Below are 17139 nucleotides of genomic sequence, written 5' to 3'. Positions count from 1 at the left end.
TCACAGTACAGGTATGCAGTGGGCTGAGGGCTCACTGAACAGAACAGGTATGCTGTGGCAGGATCACTGAACAGGTATGCAGTGGCAGTATCACAGTACAGGTATGCAGTGGGCTGAGGGCTCACTGAACAGAACAGGTATGCTGTGGCAGGATCACTGAACAGGTATGCAGTGGCAGGATCACAGTACAGGTATGCAGTGGGCTGAGGGCTCACTGAACAGAACAGGTATGCTGTGGCAGGATCACTGAACAGGTATGCAGTGGCAGGATCACAGTACAGGTATGCAGTGGGCTGAGGGCTCACTGAACAGAACAGGTATGCTGTGGCAGGATCACTGAACAGGTATGCAGTGGCAGGATCACAGTACAGGTATGCAGTGGGCTGGGGGCTCACTGAACAGAACAGGTATGCTGTGGCAGGATCACTGAACAGCTATGCAGTGGCAGGATCACAGTACAGGTATGCAGTGGGCTGAGGGCTCACTGAACAGAACAGGTATGCTGTGGCAGGATCACTGAACAGCTATGCAGTGGCAGGATCACAGTACAGGTATGCAGTGGGCTGAGGGCTCACTGAACAGAACAGGTATGCTGTGGCAGGATCACTGAACAGGTATGCAGTGGCAGTATCACAGTACAGGTATGCAGTGGGCTGAGGGCTCACTGAACAGAACAGGTATGCTGTGGCAGGATCACTGAACAGCTATGCAGTGGCAGGATCACAGTACAGGTATGCAGTGGGCTGAGGGCTCACTGAACAGAACAGGTATGCTGTGGCAGGATCACTGAACAGGTATGCAGAGGCAGGATCACAGTACAGGTATGCAGTGGGCTGAGGGCTCACTGAACAGAACAGGTATGCTGTGGCAGGATCACTGAACAGCTATGCAGTGGCAGGATCACAGTACAGGTATGCAGTGGGCTGAGGGCTCACTGAACAGAACAGGTATGCTGTGGCAGGATCACTGAACAGCTATGCAGTGGCAGGATCACAGTACAGGTATGCAGTGGGCTGAGGGCTCACTGAACAGAACAGGTATGCTGTGGCAGGATCACTGAACAGCTATGCAGTGGCAGGATCACAGTACAGGTATGCAGTGGGCTGAGGGCTCACTGAACAGAACAGGTATGCTGTGGCAGGATCACTGAACAGCTATGCAGTGGCAGGATCACAGTACAGGTATGCAGTGGGCTGAGGGCTCACTGAACAGAACAGGTATGCAGCCAGGAAGAAGTTAAGCCTAACTAATCTTTCCCTGAGAGACAGTCTGCAGCAGCTCGCCCTACTCTGACTAATGCAGGCACACGAGTGGCCGTAATGGCCGCCGCTGCCTGCCTTATATAAGGGGGGGTGGGGCTCCAGGGGCTAGTGTAGCCTAATTGGCTACACTGGGCCTGCTGACTGTGATGTAGAGGGTCAAAGTTGACCCTCAGGTGCATTATGGGGCGAACCGAACTTCTTCCGCAAAAGGTTCGCGTGCGGTACCCGCACGCGAACCACCTAAGTTCGCGCGAACCCCGTTCGCCGGCGAACCGTTCGGCCCAACTCTAATGGTGTATTCCCAGCATAACCTCTCAAGGGTGCTACAATATACTTCCACTTGCACCATACGCACACAGCAGCAAGAGCTGTGTAAACACCGACAATAGTTTTAGGGCTAAGAGAGAATACTGCTATTAACCCTGGCCACCAGGCTCGCAAGATACAAAAGACGCAGAATCCATGCTCATCTCCCTAATGAGGACACTTAAATAAGATGGTAAAAGGAGTGTGGCCAAACAGCAAAGTTATTTAACCCTTTGCAAACTAGTAATTGAGAGTGTCCCATACTAATGCATGCACATATGTGCACATTACACAGATGTTGACCAGGCATTGAAATAACACAGGTTATAACACTTCAGTACACACACATTTTAATGTGCACATTATGCACCACACACAGTGTGAATGCAGCCAACATTTTAAAAAATATATACAGTAAAGTTTAAAGTCATTGCAGCCTCTTGCAGTGCAAAGCTTTGGTGCTGTTATGCCTAGATTTACCCAAAATCAGAATCAGAAATCAGAAAATCAGAAATCAGAAAAAATCAGAAACTTTATTTTGCCAAGCTCGACTGGGTCGTGCCCGGAATTGAGCTTGGCACGTAAAGGGTACTGATACATGATATACAGTGTTTACAGATACAGGACAGGACAAGCAGTAGGAACAGAACATTATACAGAATACAGAACATTATATAACATTTATGCAGAGGGAGACAATTTGGCATAAATTACAATACAAAAAACAACCGAAAGGTACGCTTGAGCTGGAGCGCCGTCTATGTGCAGAGTGCTTCAGTGCGTCATGGTATTATGGGGTGGGGATTCCCATGGAGAGAGTTCAGGAGGTTGACAGCCGAGGGAAAGAAGCTGTTCTTATGTCTTGAGGTCCTGGTGTAGATGGATCGGAACCGGAGCTTCCGGCTCGAGGAGAGCTGATTAAAGAAGCAGTAGCCTGGGTGTGAGGGGTCGTTGGCGATCTTTAATGCTCTGGTGTTCAGCCTGGAGTGGTAGAGGAGGTCCAGAGTGGGAAGGGCTCTCCCGATGATCCTCTCCGCAGATTTGATGACCCTCTGCAGTTTGAGCTTGTCGCTGGCGGAGGAGCTGGCGTACCAGACCAGAATGGACGAGCATAGGACGGATTCGATCGTGGCTGAGTAGAAATTTGTCAGGAGTTTTTGGGCCATGCCGAACTTTTTCAGTTGGCGGAGAAAGAAAAGTCTCTGTTGGGCTTTCCTCTGTGTTGAGGCAGTGTTGGTGTTCCACCTTAGGTCATTGGAGATAGTTGTGGCCAGTAGGCGGACACTGGGGACTCTTTCCACTTCCATGCCATCAATGTGGATTGGAGGCGGGGTAGAGGCGCGCCTCCTGAAATCAACGATCATCTCCACCGTTTTTGCTGTGTTTAGGACCAAACCGTTCTCTCTGCACCAGCAGCATATGCTTTCTAGCATATATGGCGGTAAGCCTTCTCATCGTTTTTGGTGATGAGACCTACAATGGTCGTGTTGTCTGCAAATTTGATTACTTTTACCGAGTCTGCCGTGGATTTGCAGTTGTTCCTATACATTTGGGCCTCATAATGGCTCTGAACATAACATAACGTAAACCAAATGGAAGTAAAAAGTAAAGCTGTGTTATAAGCATGTTTCTTACCATTCCCTACATTCTGTTTACAGTGGTATGGATCTCAGCATTTCTTTTTTGCTCTAAAAGATTATTTACAGCATAAAACCTATTACAACAAAAAAATGGTAGCAGGAAAGCATTCAAATAGTTAAACACAGCACTTTCATCTTCAGTGTAAAGCTATCTGCCAAATTTGAAGTGAGAGACAGCTTCGATAAGGTTTTACTGCAGGAAAGTTCAACGGGTCATAAGCTCTGCTCTGTTTTACAGCTTAAAATACAGAGAGTGGTTTCTAAATTGCAAATATGACAGAATGATACAGTGTTATAAATAAAGTTATATAACTGTAAATGATAATATGAGACTATTTTCTTTGCTACTAATTTTCTAGTAATTATCCATACTACACATACAATTCATTATCTCGTAAGTTTATTTTCACTTCAGTGTCACATTAAGTCAAAACATTTGTGTTGGATTTGGACAAAGTGAGGAACACTTATCAGTTTGTTCCTGCTGTCCATGTACTTTTTAATAGAATTCACACACTTCCTGACTTGGTGACCAAATCTGCTCTAAGATGAACCCAATTTATAGAAAGGTCAGGAAGTAAGGGACAGAAATACGCCACTCCACAGCATATTTGGTAATTTTGTCTCTTCTAAACAGATTCAGGCTACGTTTACAGTGGAGCATTGCGGTGCAGTGTAATGGCCTCATTGTAACCTGGAACAATGCACTGCAATGCAAAAGCAATGTGACATTCACAGTGCGGCCTTTGTGGTGTGGTCTAACGGTGTGCGGCATCCCAACACATTGCATGTGTAAGAAGAGGTTCTTGCCAGGTATTACCCTCATTCACTCTAGCTAAGCTAATAGTGTGCGGCATCCTAACACATTGCATACAGCTGCAAAATGTGTGTGTTAACAGAGAAGCATACTTTTCGTTGACAGTACGGTTCACTGTAAGCAATGCAGCAATCAGATAATGTGTGGTATGAGTTTTACATTTATTACGTTCCTGCTTTACAAGGAAAACAACACCCCAATGTGAACCTAGCATCGCCCAATTTGTTCAGTAGCCAGGAAGTAAGGAAAATTATTACAATATGGATACCAACAGAAATAAAAAATGGAAATTAAATATTAATCCTTCTCCACAGTATAAAAAAACAAGATACTGTATGTGTTTGGATCAGAGTTGGGGTTCAAGATTCACTTAGCCCTGAGTCTTCTGCAAAAATATATAATTAAAGCAAGTCTGAAGTGTTTTTAAAAATAAAAAACAGATACTCACCTAAGTCGATGGAAGGCTCTGGGTCCTATAGAGCCTTCTCATTCTCCTCCCGGTGTCCTCGTTCCCCTGCAGACTCCATGGTTTGAATCTCCCACCGCAGGAGACTACGGCAGTCTTCGGAAGCACTTGGGCTCCTGAAGACTGGCGGCTCTGTACTGCGCTTGCGCGATGGCACTCGCACATGTGCAGTATGGAGTGGCCTGTCTTTGGAAGCCCGAGTGCTTTCGAAGACTGCTGAAGTGCACCCAATGCAGAAGAGAGCAGTCCACAGCCTAATGGTTGTGGACTGCCAACGGGGAGCCTGTGGAGGAATGCGGATATCTGGAGGAAAACGGGAAGGCTCTCTAGGTGAGTATCTGACTTTTATTTTTGAATTTGCTTCAGACTCCCTTTAAGTCTGTTATTTTCAGATTCTAAATTCTGCATTGTTACTTATTGCCAAGAGCCATTTACATTTCAAATTTGCATTGAGTTATTTTAGTGGGGCTGTAAGGTAATTACAATGTTTTACTCACTATAAAGTGATTAGGCAGATAAATGTGTTTTGTACTGTATCTTAGATGTGACTATACGACCTCCTGTCATACCATTAGATTGATTAAGGGATTAGGACAAGACATCTTTCCAATTGTGAAGGATGAGATGATCTTGAAAAACTTCCTTCACTAGTGTTTTTTTTCTAAAAGATTAATGATGCAAAGACGACCTCCATTCCATGTTTTGTTTAGCAAACAGGAAAATCACTGAGTGTTATTTAGGACATATTGCAAGTCTTTTTATAGTATTGGGGCACACAGGTGATAGCAGGAAACCATGATCTTGAAAACATGTGCTGGTAAAGTCAAAGCAAAGAATAGAAATGTTATACTCTTTCCAATATAAATTGATCTAATATCTGAGATGACTTGGTTTTGGTGTAAGGTTATAAGAATGTAAGAACTCTAACCGTCAAATTAAACACAGATCTGTGCCAGCAACACCGTTACTATACCAAACTGCCACTGTTGGGGTCCACCATGAGGACTAACACTACTGAGGTGTCTAATAATGCATGTGAAGCTTGCCACCATTGTTTATTGAAATCTGAAGAACTGCAGGGGTTAAATAGATCATCACACTTACAATTAAAGGATACCTGACCTGAGACGAAGCAACCTAAAGGTACAGCGGTATGTTCATGCAGGATACCTCTGTGATACCTCATGAACATACCTCTGTGTGTTTTACATTCCTCTTCTCATTAAAATAACCCCCCCCCCCCATTACCACTCCTTTAAAAATGTGACTTTCAGCTTCAGCCAATTCTTCAGACAGGTAGAGGCAGGCTTGCCGTGATGTCACTTCCCATCACACTCACCTTCCTTCCTCTACCACAGTAGGTCAAGGCTTTAATAGCTTTATTCTGCATTAACCTCCCTGGCGGTAACCCCGTGTGTGACACGGGGTAAGCCGCCGGAGGGTGCCGCTCAGGCCCTGCTGGGCCGATTTTCATAATTTTTTTTTTGCTGGACGCAGCTAGCACTTTGCTAGCTGCGCCAGCACTCTGATCGCCGCCGGCCCCCGCCCGATCGCCGCTATTTGCTGCGGCGCGCGGCCCCCCCCCCCCAGACCCCAGCGCTGCCTGGCCAATCAGTGCCAGGCAGCGCCGAGGGGTGGCCCGGGACTCCCAATGACGTCCCGACGTCAGTGACGTCGGTGACGTCATCCCGCCCCGTCGCCATGGCGACGGGGGAAGCCCTCCAGGAAATCCCGTTCTATGAACGGGATTTCCTGATCGGAGATCGCCGAAGGCGATCGAAGCGGGCGGGGGGATGCCGCTCAGCAGCGGCTATCATGTAGCGAGCCCTCGGCTCGCTACATGATTAAAAAAAAAAAATTTAAAAAAAAAACTGCTGCGCTCCCTCCTGGCGGTATTTTTCATACCGCCAAGGAGGTTAAGCAGTACTAAGCTTGGAGCTGTGATGGTATAAGAGACAATAGATTAGATCCTTGCTGACATTTGATGTATGATCAAGTAGTACAGTGTGATAAAGGATTAATATTTAGTGGATGTTGAACACTTACCACATGCTAAATGTGTATGCCTGGCTTAGCATTGACACATCTGCATGTTCCAGTGCTGGTCATAATGGAAAATCTATGCGTACGGATCATTACACGTAATTTTACGCTATTACGCATTACGCAATTACGGTTACGGCGTAGGAAATTATCTACGGTTCATCACTGTAATTACGCGTTAACTTACGCAGTTCTACATAAGGATACCGTAATGTAGGCGCTTACGCTACGATGTCACACGTAGTGCCGTAATACCCATTAATGCATACTTTTTGACGCATACGGACGATGTGTACGCAATAGCCGGCAATGTGATAGCAATTGTGTACACATCATTCATATGCGTCGAAACGTACGCTTATATACTGAAGGGCGGGAGAAGATACTATTGGTTGCTTAAGATGTTGACTGATTGGCTACTCTTAGAAAAGGGGAGTTTTTACATTAGTAATTACGCGTAAAATTATGCGTAAGTCTTCGTAAAATTACACATACCTAGCAATTGTGGTGGACAGCGTAATTACAATACCACTTACATAAGACCGTAAGTTACGCGTAAATTTGCATTGAATTACGATGCATAATTACACTCATGCGTAATTTTGGCCCAACACTGGCATGTTCAATTCCTTCCCAATTGGTGCTGAATCTAAAGCAAATGGACTGTAAAAGCAACATGTCCCAGTCTCATAGGCACAGATGATAGTGGATTAAACTCCCTTACCTGTTTATTTTCTCTCCCTCACTAGTTGTCTTCTTCTCTTCTATTTTCTCTTCAAGAATTATTTGAAAAGCCTACCCAGCCCTCATTATTTCTGCACATTGGGGTGGCATTTCCGCTGTTCCTACATGGTAAGCAGCTGTTTAAGTTCAAAGGCATCACTGGTGCATTATGGGATGCCTCCACATGCTTGATTTTGAATACTTAGAAAATGATTCAAAATATGTATTGTTTTTGTTTCATGTTTGAAAAACTTAATTTTGAAGTTGGAAGTGCCTTTGAAAACTCACAGCTTTATTTATCAACTTCTGCGGAGTGACATACATGTTTTTAAGTTGACCTTCCTAAAACATTTTCCTAAACAAGTAAACCCATTGTAGTATTCAGAGTTTTTACATGTACATTGTGAGATTTATTTTCACTAGGAAGGGTGTAATAGATAGCGGAGAGGCCGCCGCGGCAGTGAGCGGCATGGCGGCCGTCTCCGCATCTCAGCCGGCGGCCTCCGCTGCGCAGTTACATGTTGGAGTTTTGCCTGGTCCCTCAGTTGCACATAGACTGAGGGCTACGCGCGCGCGCCAGGCGACAGGACCTTTATGCTAGTAGAAGGGGAGTCAGCTGATCAGCCGGTCAGCTGACCTCAGTAGTGCTCTGGATTGGCTGAGTGACTGGGGCGGCGCTGTGGAGCGCTCTGAGTATATATAGGACCTGCTTGTCAGTTGCTCTTCGTCTGCTGTTGCAAATGCTACGTGTTAGCACTCAGACCTTAGTCAGATCCGAAAGTGTGCTAGAACCAGCAGGAGCTGGGGATCCACACTTAGCCAGATTCTGTTGATAGCTTAAAGTACTAATTGAATTGTATTATTTGTTATGACCCTCTGCTAGCCTTGACTACTCTTTAGTCTTCTGAGTCTGTGCCTATGCCTATCTGATCTTGTTGCCGACTCAGCTTATACCTCACTCTGATTCAATCTTCTGTCTTTGTACTGTATCTGTCCGTGTGTTGCCGATCCTGCTTGTCTGACTCTTCTACCCTCACCAGTGAGCTTAGTTCTGGTGAGGAATTTTCAGTGTAGTATCACCTGCTCCTCAGGTAGATAGCTGCAGTACAGTCTTAATCATCTGCTCCTCAGGTTGATAGCTGCAGTGCAGTCTTAATCACCTGCTCCTCAGGTTGATAGCTGCAGTACAGTCTTAATCACCTGCTCCTCAGGTTGATAGCTGCAGTACAGTCTTAATCACCTGCTCCTCAGGTTGATAGCTGCAGTACAGTCTTAATCACCTGCTCCTCAGGTTGATAGCTGCAGTACAGTCTTAATCACCTGCTCCTCAGGTGATCAGAAGCTGCAGTATAGTCTTGATCTCCTGCCCCTCAGGTGATCACCTGCTGCAGTACACTCTGAATCACCCGCTCCACGAGTGATCAGTATACGTTATCTTACTGTGTATCACCCGCTCCTCGGGTGAACCTATCTTATTCACCTGTGTCTCCAGCCTGCTGGGGTACTGATTCCAGTGTTCTATAGAGATACCTCCCTCTACCAGCTCCCCTGGGATAGTGGGTATCTCTATCTATATTTACTGTTGCACCAAACACTTATCATACACCTGGGTGTCCTGTGTCTTGCTATACTTGCATTATTGGTGATTCTGCAGATCACCACATAATCAGGTATAACAGCTGTATTATTGGTGATACTGCAGATCACCAATAATCAGAAAATCTGTTCTTGCTGACACCAATCGTTACAGAACAGCAGACTATACATTATGGACGCACTGCGTAGTCAGGTTGAAGTCCTGACCACCATGGTAAACAGTCTTACCGGGGTGATCAATACCCAACAGACTCAGATCACCCAACTGTCTGGGACAGTTCAGGTACTTCAAACGATTATTGATGCAGTGCGATCCCCTCCAGTCACGGACCTTCGCATGTCCGTAAGCGAAAAAGGTTTTCTGGACATAGATCTGACTTTCAGAATTTTAGAAATCGTGTGCTATCCTATTTTGAGTTGAGGCCTAATCTTTCAGGATCTGAGAACCAGAGGGTAACGTTTATAAAGACCCTTTTGTCAGGAGATTCACAAACATGGGCATATGGTCTGCATGCAGAGCATGAGGCATTATCCTCAGTTCAGGAGTTTTTTAAGGCCATGGCCGTTATTTACGATGATCCGGATTTTGCTATCACGGCTGAGAGGAAGCTAAAAACTCTCAGACAGGGTCGTAATCCGCTGGAGAATTATGCCGCAGAGTTTAGGAGGTGGGCTGTGTCAGCTAGATGGGGAACATATGTCTTGTTAGATTGTTTCCTGTCAAGATTGTCCGATGCAGTTTCTGATCTGATGCTAGGGCATCCTGAGCCTAAATCCCTAGACGAGGCAATTTCACCGTCAGTGCGGGTTGATCGCCGCCTTTGCTATCAAAAATTAACCCGTGGGAAAAACGCTGTAAGATCTATTTCGTACGCCTCTTCTACATCCCCGTCACCACAAGACGAACCGATGCAAATCGGTCATTCTAGGTTAACGCAAGTGGAAAAGAATCGCAGAAGATCAGAGAGACTCTGTCTATATTGTGCTGAGGAGGGTCACATTGTCCAGAATTGCCCTAAAAAGTCAGGAAACGCTGCCGCCTAGGTGTAGTCAGAGGTAATGCCCTAGGCGAGCCGTTTGTACCTCTAAATAATAACTGCTTGCTCCTCCCTTGCTCCATTACCTGGGAGGGTTGGGCCACGGCCACAGAAGCATTTGTAGACTCAGGTTCTGCAGCCAATTTTATTGATTATGACTTTGCCAAAAAATTGGGGATTCCCTTACTCCCGTTAGACCGTCAGATTCTGATCATGGCAGTAGATGACTCTCCATTACAATGTAGACAGCCTCTTTCCCAGACTCCCTTGTTATTGTGTGAAATAGGGGTTCTACATAAGGAGAAACTACAGTTCTTTGTCCTGCAAATGGCAACTTCTACCATAATCCTCAGTATGCCCTGGTTGCAACTACACTCCCCTCAGATTGACTGGGCTTCAGGTCAGCTACAGAGCTGGTCAGCCCATTGTCATCATCATTGTTTGGAGAAAGTTGCTGTTTGCGCCACCAAGGTTCAGGTGAAAGGAGTGCCAGTACAGTACGCAGAATTTTCTGACGTGTTTTGTCCCAAATCAGCAGAGAAACTCCCACCACACCGGAGTTTCGACTGTCCCATAGAGCTAAGATCAGGTTGTATGCCCCCTAGAGGTCATCTTTACAATCTGTCGGGGCCAGAGAAGCTGGCGATGCAGGAATACATTAAGGAACACTTGGCCAAGGGCTTTTTCCATCCTTCCCGGTCACCTGCAAGGGCTGGGTTTTTTTTTGCAAAAGGATGGTGGGCTTCGACCTTGTATTGATTATCGGGGGGTGAATAAGATCACAGTAAAGAATCGTTATCCACTGCCGTTGATTGACGATTTGTTTGCTCAAGTGACCAATGCCAGTATTTTCTCTGAGTCTGACCTACGAGGAGCATACAACCTTGTACGCATTAGGGAAGGCGACGAACGGAAGACGGCATTCAACACGCCCGACGGGCACTACGAGTATCTGGTCATGCCCTTCGGGTTGTGTAATGCCCCGGCCGTCTTCCAAAAGTTGATCAACGAATTTTTTAGAGAAGTTCTAGGAGAATTTGTGGTAGTGTATTTGGATGATATACTGATTTTCTCATCCAATCTGACAGAACATCGGAAACACGTGAAGTTTGTTTTAAGAAAATTGAGACAAAACTCGTACACGAAGTTAGAGAAATGCCTGTTCGAAGTCACTAAAGTCCCTTTCTTGGGATATATTATTTCCACTTCAGGTGTCTCCATGGATCCTGAAAAAGTCTCTGCCGTATTGGAGTGGCCTCAACCTGTAGGATTGAAGGCACTCCAAAGGTTTCTGGGCTTTGCCAATTACTACAGGAAGTTCATCATAGGGTTTTCTTCTGTAGTGTCACCCCTCACCAACCTTACCAAGAAAGGGGCTGACACTGACCATTGGTCAGCAGAGGCACAGTCTGCCTTTGCTACATTGAAAAGGTTGTTTTGTTCTGCTCCCATTTTGAGACACGTGGATGTCACCTTCCCCTTCATTGTTGAGGTGGATGCATCAGAGATTGGGTTGGGGCTGTGCTGTCTCAGCGCTCTGGCCTTCAAGGCAAACTACATCCCTGTGCCTTCTTTTCTCGTAGGTTCTCTCCAGCCGAGAGGAACTACGATATCGGCAATCGGGAACTCTTGGCCATTAAGTTAGCCTTTGAGGAATGGCGCCACTGGCTTGAAGGGGCAGAAGATATGATTACAGTCTATACTGATCATAAAAATTTGGAGTACATCGAGGGGGCCAAAAGGCTTAGCCCCCGACAGGCTCGCTGGTCCTTGTTCTTTTCAAGGTTCAGATTTATTATAACGTATACTCCAGGAAGTAAGAATGTCAAAGCAGATGCATTATCTAGGTGCTTTGAGGCTGAGACAGTTCAGCCATCAACCCCTGAGACCATCTTACCTCAAAAATTGGTGGTGGCAGCCACGGAAACCTGGCAGGATTGGGTGCTCACTCTAGGGCCTTACCAGCAGGATATCCCAGAAGGGAAGCCCGAGGGGGTATTGTTTGTGCCACTTCCTTTTTGCTTACAACTTCTACAGTTGTTTCACGCCCATAAGAATGCAGGGCATCCCGGGGCTGCTTGAACTCAGGACCTACTGGCCAGATGTGTATGGTGGCCCTCTTTGGCACTTGATTGCAAAGAGTTTGTGAGGGAGTGCTCTGTGTGTGCCAGAAATAAGCCCTCTTGTCAAGCACCAGTAGGTACGCTACAACCATTGCCAGTGCCAAGTGAACCATGGACTCACTTGTCTATGGACTTTGTGGGAGAACTCCCTAGGTCTGAGGGCAGGACGGTCATCTGGGTGGTAGTTGATAGGTTCAGTAAAATGGCTCATTTTGTCCCGTTGAAAGGACTCCCCTCGGCCCAGGAATTGGCTGATCTCTTCATTCAGCACATTTCCGGCTGCATGGCATTCCGGAGAATGTGGTGTCAGATAGGGGAGTCCAGTTTGTGTCCAAATTCTGGAGAGCCTTTTGCCACCAGCTTGGTATGGACCTGTCATTTTCATCAGGCTACCACCCATAGACCAACGGACAGACCGAAAGGGTTAACCAGTCCCTGGAGCAATTTCTTAGGTGTTATGTGGCTGATGCACAGTCAGATTGGGTAAAGTTCCTGCCATTTGCAGAATTTGCACATAATAACCTAAAGAGTTCCTCTTCAGGTTTTTCTCCTTTCCAGGTGGTTTTGGGGAGGTCTCCCAAATTTTCTCCAATACCAGTGGCATCTTCTCCTTTCCCGGCTCTAGAGGATTGGCAAAGGGCATTAAAGGAGATTTGGGTGCTAGTTAAAAGGAATCTGGGGAAAGCCTTCCAGACTCAGAAAAAACAGGCGGATAAGAGGCGGTCTGTAGAGTGGAAGTTTTCCCCAGGAGACATGGTGTGGGTGTCTACTCGGCATCTGGCCTTAAAGCAACCATCACCTAAGTTAGGACCCAGATTTGTAGGCCCATACCCTGTGTCCAGAAAGATTAATGATGTGACATATGTGATTGATCTCCCAGCTAGCATGAGAGGTGTGAGATCATTTCATGTTTCTTTACTGAAGCCTGCCGTGCATGTGGATTCCTCTACCGCCTCCCTTGTGATAATTGACGGCCAACCGGAGTATGAGATCAAGAAAATTTTAGATTCTCGGTTGGTGCAGAATTCTGTACAGTACCTGGTCCATTGGAAGGGGTATGGCCTGGAGGAAAGAACTTGCCGGATTGCTGCATGCATGCTGAGGAGCTAAAAAAAGAGTTTCACGAGTTACACCCTGAGAAGCCGTGTAAGAAAAGAAGTGTCCGGGGTCCACTCCTCAGGGGGGGGGGGTACTGTAATAGATAGCGGAGAGGCCGCCGCGGCGGTGAGCGGCATGGCGGCCGTCTCCGCGTCTCAGCCGGCGGCCTCCGCCGCGCAGTTACATGTTGGAGTTTTGCCTGGTCCCTCAGTAGAGATAGGCCGAACGGTTCGCCGGCGAACGGTTCCACGCGAACTTCGGTGGTTCGCGTTCGCGTCCCGCTGGCGAACCTTTGCGGAAGTTCGGTTTGCCCCATAATGCACCTTGAGGGTCAACTTTGACCCTCTACATCACAGTCAGCAGGCCCAGTGTAGCCAATTAGGCTACACTAGCCCCTGGAGCCCCACCCCCCCTTATATAAGGCAGGCAGCGGCGGCCATTACGGTCACTCGTGTGCTGCCTGCGTTAGTGAGAGTAGGGCGAGCTGCTGCAGACTGTCTCTCAGGGAAAGATTAGTTAGGCTTAACTTGTTCCTGGCTGGCTGCATACCTGTTCTGTGAACCCACCACTGCATACCTGTACTGTGAACCCACCACTGCATACCTGTTCAGTGAACCTGCCACTGCATACCTGTTCTGTGAACCCATCACTGCATACCTGTTCAGTGAACCTGCCACTGCATACCTGTGCTGTGAACCCACCACTGCATACCTGTTCTGTGAACCCACCACTGCATACCTGTGCTGTGAACCCACCACTGCATACCTGTTCTGTGAACCCACCACTGCATACCTGTTCTGTGAACCCACCACTGCATACCTGTTCAGTGAACCCACCACTGCATACCTGTTGTGTTCAGTGAACCCGCCACTGCATACCTGTTCTGTTCAGTGGACCCACCGCTGTATACCTGTTTAGTGAACCCGCCACTGCATACCTGTTGTGTTCAGTGAACCTGCCACTGCATACCTGTTCTGTGAACCCGCCACTGTATACCTGTTCTGTTCAGTGAACCCGCCACTGTCACTGTTCTGTCATTCAGCTACATCAGCCAGGCGACCATATGGGCTGTAAAGTCACCAAAACCTGCACTCTCGCCATGGTGCGCACCAGTCCAGCACGGCCATCACTACACAAACAGCTGTTTGCGGTGCATTACACGGTGAGTTTGGTGTGTCAGTGTGAAGCAGTACCTTAATTACACTACCTGATTGATGTATACACATGCAAGATGTTTTAAAGCACTTTAGGCCTGTCATTTAGCATTCAATGTGATTTCTGCCCTTAAAACGCTGCTTTGCGTCAAATCCAGATTTTTCCCCGGGACTTTTGGCATGTATCCCACTCCGCCATGCCCCCCTCCAGGTGTTAGACCCCTTGAAACATCTTTTCCATCAGTTTTGTGGCCAGCATAATTATTTTTTTTTTCAAAGTTCGCATCCCCATTGAAGTCTATTGCGGTTCGCGAACTTTAACGCGAACCGAACGTTACGCGAAAGTTCGCGAACCCGGTTCGCGAACCTAAAATCGGAGGTTCGGCCCATCTCTATCCCTCAGTTGCACATAGACTTAGGGCTGCCAGGCGACAGGACCTTTATGCTAGTAGAAGGGGAGTCAGCTAATCAGCCGGTCAGCTGACTCCAGTAGTGCTGAGTGACTGGGGTGGCGCTGTGGAGCGCTCTGAGTATATATAGGACCTGCCTGTCAGTTGCTCTTTGTCTGCTGTTGCAAATGCTACGTGTTAGCACTCAGACCTTAGTCAGATCCGAAAGTGTGCTAGAACCAGCAGGAGCTGTGGATCCACACTTAGCCAGATTCTGTTGATAGCTTAAAGTACTAATTTAATTGTATTATTTGTTATGACCCTCTGCTAGCCTTGACTACTCTTCAGTCTTCTGATTCTGTGCCTATGCCTATCTGATCTTGTTGCCGACTAAGCTTATACCTCACTCTGATTCAGTCTTCTGTCTTTGTACTGTATCTGTCCGTGTGTTGCCGATCCTGCTTGTCTGACTCTTCTACCCTCACCAGTGAGCTTAGTTCTGGTGAGGGATTTTCAGTGTAGTATTACCTGCTCCTCAGGTAGATAGCTGCAGTACAGTCTTAATCACTTGCTCCTCAGGTTGATAGCTGCAGTACAGTCTTAATCACCTGCTCCTCAGGTTGATAGCTGCAGTACAGTCTTAATCACCTGCTGCTCAGGTGATCAGAAGCTGCAGTATAGTCTTGATCTCCTGCTGCAGTACAGTCTGAATCACCCGCTCCACGAGTGATCAGTATACGTTATCTTACTGTGTATCACCCGCTCCTCGGGTGAACCTATCTTATTCACCTGTGTCTCCAGCCTGCTGGGGTACTGATTCCAGTGTTCTATAGAGATACCTCCCTCTACCAGCTCCTCTGGGATAGTGGGTATCTCTATCTATATTTACTGTTGCACCAAACACTTATCATACACCTGGGTGTCCTGTGTCTTGCATTATTGGTGATTCTGCAGATCACCACATAATCAGGTATAACATCTGTATTATTGGTGATACTGCAGATCACCAATAATCAGAAAATCTGTTCTTGCTGACACCAATCGTTACAAAGGGTATCTAATCATATTTTAGAAAATGCTGGCTTTAAATATCTTTCTGAAAAAAAGTTGTTAAAACATAGCACACCTGAACTGGGACAAAATGTGCGTTTTTACTTACCCGAGGCTTCTTCCAGCCACCTGTAGTCTTTCAGATGCCACAGGTCCCCTTCATTGTGCTGATGCCCCCTTAGAAAGATCTGTGACTGGAGCTCTAGTGGAGGCTAGTCCTGTCAAGGCACCTCCTTGATCACACACTCGTCATCGCACAAAATGACACAGATCACAGAATGCTCCTGCCAATGGGAGCATGACCAAGGAGGCATACGGACAGGACTGAATATGTGCAGTAACCAGCAAACTAGAGCTATAGTCGCAGATCTTTTAGCACAATGGAGGGGAACCAGAGGTAACTGAGGGACCTGAAAGACTACGAGCACTGGAAGAAGACTCAGGCAAGTAAAAATTGCCTTTTTTTTGTCCCACTCCCAGTGTATGTGTGCTTTAAATGAAAACCGAACGACATCTCTGTTGTAACTGCCTCTTAGGTAAGATCCACACTTCTTCCTATACACAAGGCAAAACTTCTATCCCTTTCTCTCACAATATCTCCCTGCACTTACTAATTTAGCCTAACAACACTACGCAACAAAAACTGAAGTGGACCCAATGAGAAAATAAACTGATGAGATAAACAATTGTATTTATTCTAATACTCCTAAAATGACTTTTTAAGATATCCCATGGTTTTATTTTATATATAAATATTTTAAAAAATGAATTAATGTTTTCTTTTCTCTGCTCAGTGGCAGTCTATTAAGTGTCCCTAAATGAAAATAGATGAACTATTGCCCCTTTTTTTTATCTCCCTCTCCTCTCAGAAGTGGTATTCTGCCAGCAAAGCTTTTATAGCTGTAATTTTCTTATCAGTGATGTTTACTATATTCTCCACAAGATCCTAATAATACAGAAGCTGTCTTTTCCATGTCTAAACATCACTTTCAGGCAGCAAAATAAAACAAGTAAAACAGTGCGGTTATTAATGTTTTACACTGTATATATGCAAGTTTATCTCATCATGTTACATGTCTCCTCAGGTACACTTTAAGCACATGGCACTGGTGAAACATATTTTTAGCACCAAGAATAATTTTGGAAAACATGATGTGATCATCCCAGTTAAGGGTTGTACAAAAAATTATTTTCCAGCTGATTTTTGTTGTACTCATCCACAGCAGGAAGTGTCTTGCTCTTCTTCCCCATCTCCTACATACACATATCTTTGATGATAGTTGTCCAATCATACTTTACATTCCTAGCAGATATTGAACCATTTCAACTCTAAAGTATTTTTCCTCTTGAACACCACAGAAATTTTCACATTTTAGCTCTGCCCCCATTTATTCACCAATAGCTTTAATACTACTTATCACACTGAAATTATCTA

This window comes from Hyperolius riggenbachi, chromosome 5, assembly GCF_040937935.1.
Source record: "Hyperolius riggenbachi isolate aHypRig1 chromosome 5, aHypRig1.pri, whole genome shotgun sequence".
In the NCBI taxonomy this organism is placed as follows: Eukaryota; Metazoa; Chordata; class Amphibia; order Anura; family Hyperoliidae; genus Hyperolius; species Hyperolius riggenbachi.
The sequence above is the reverse complement of the archived record's forward strand: the minus strand, read 5'-3'. Positions refer to the sequence as shown.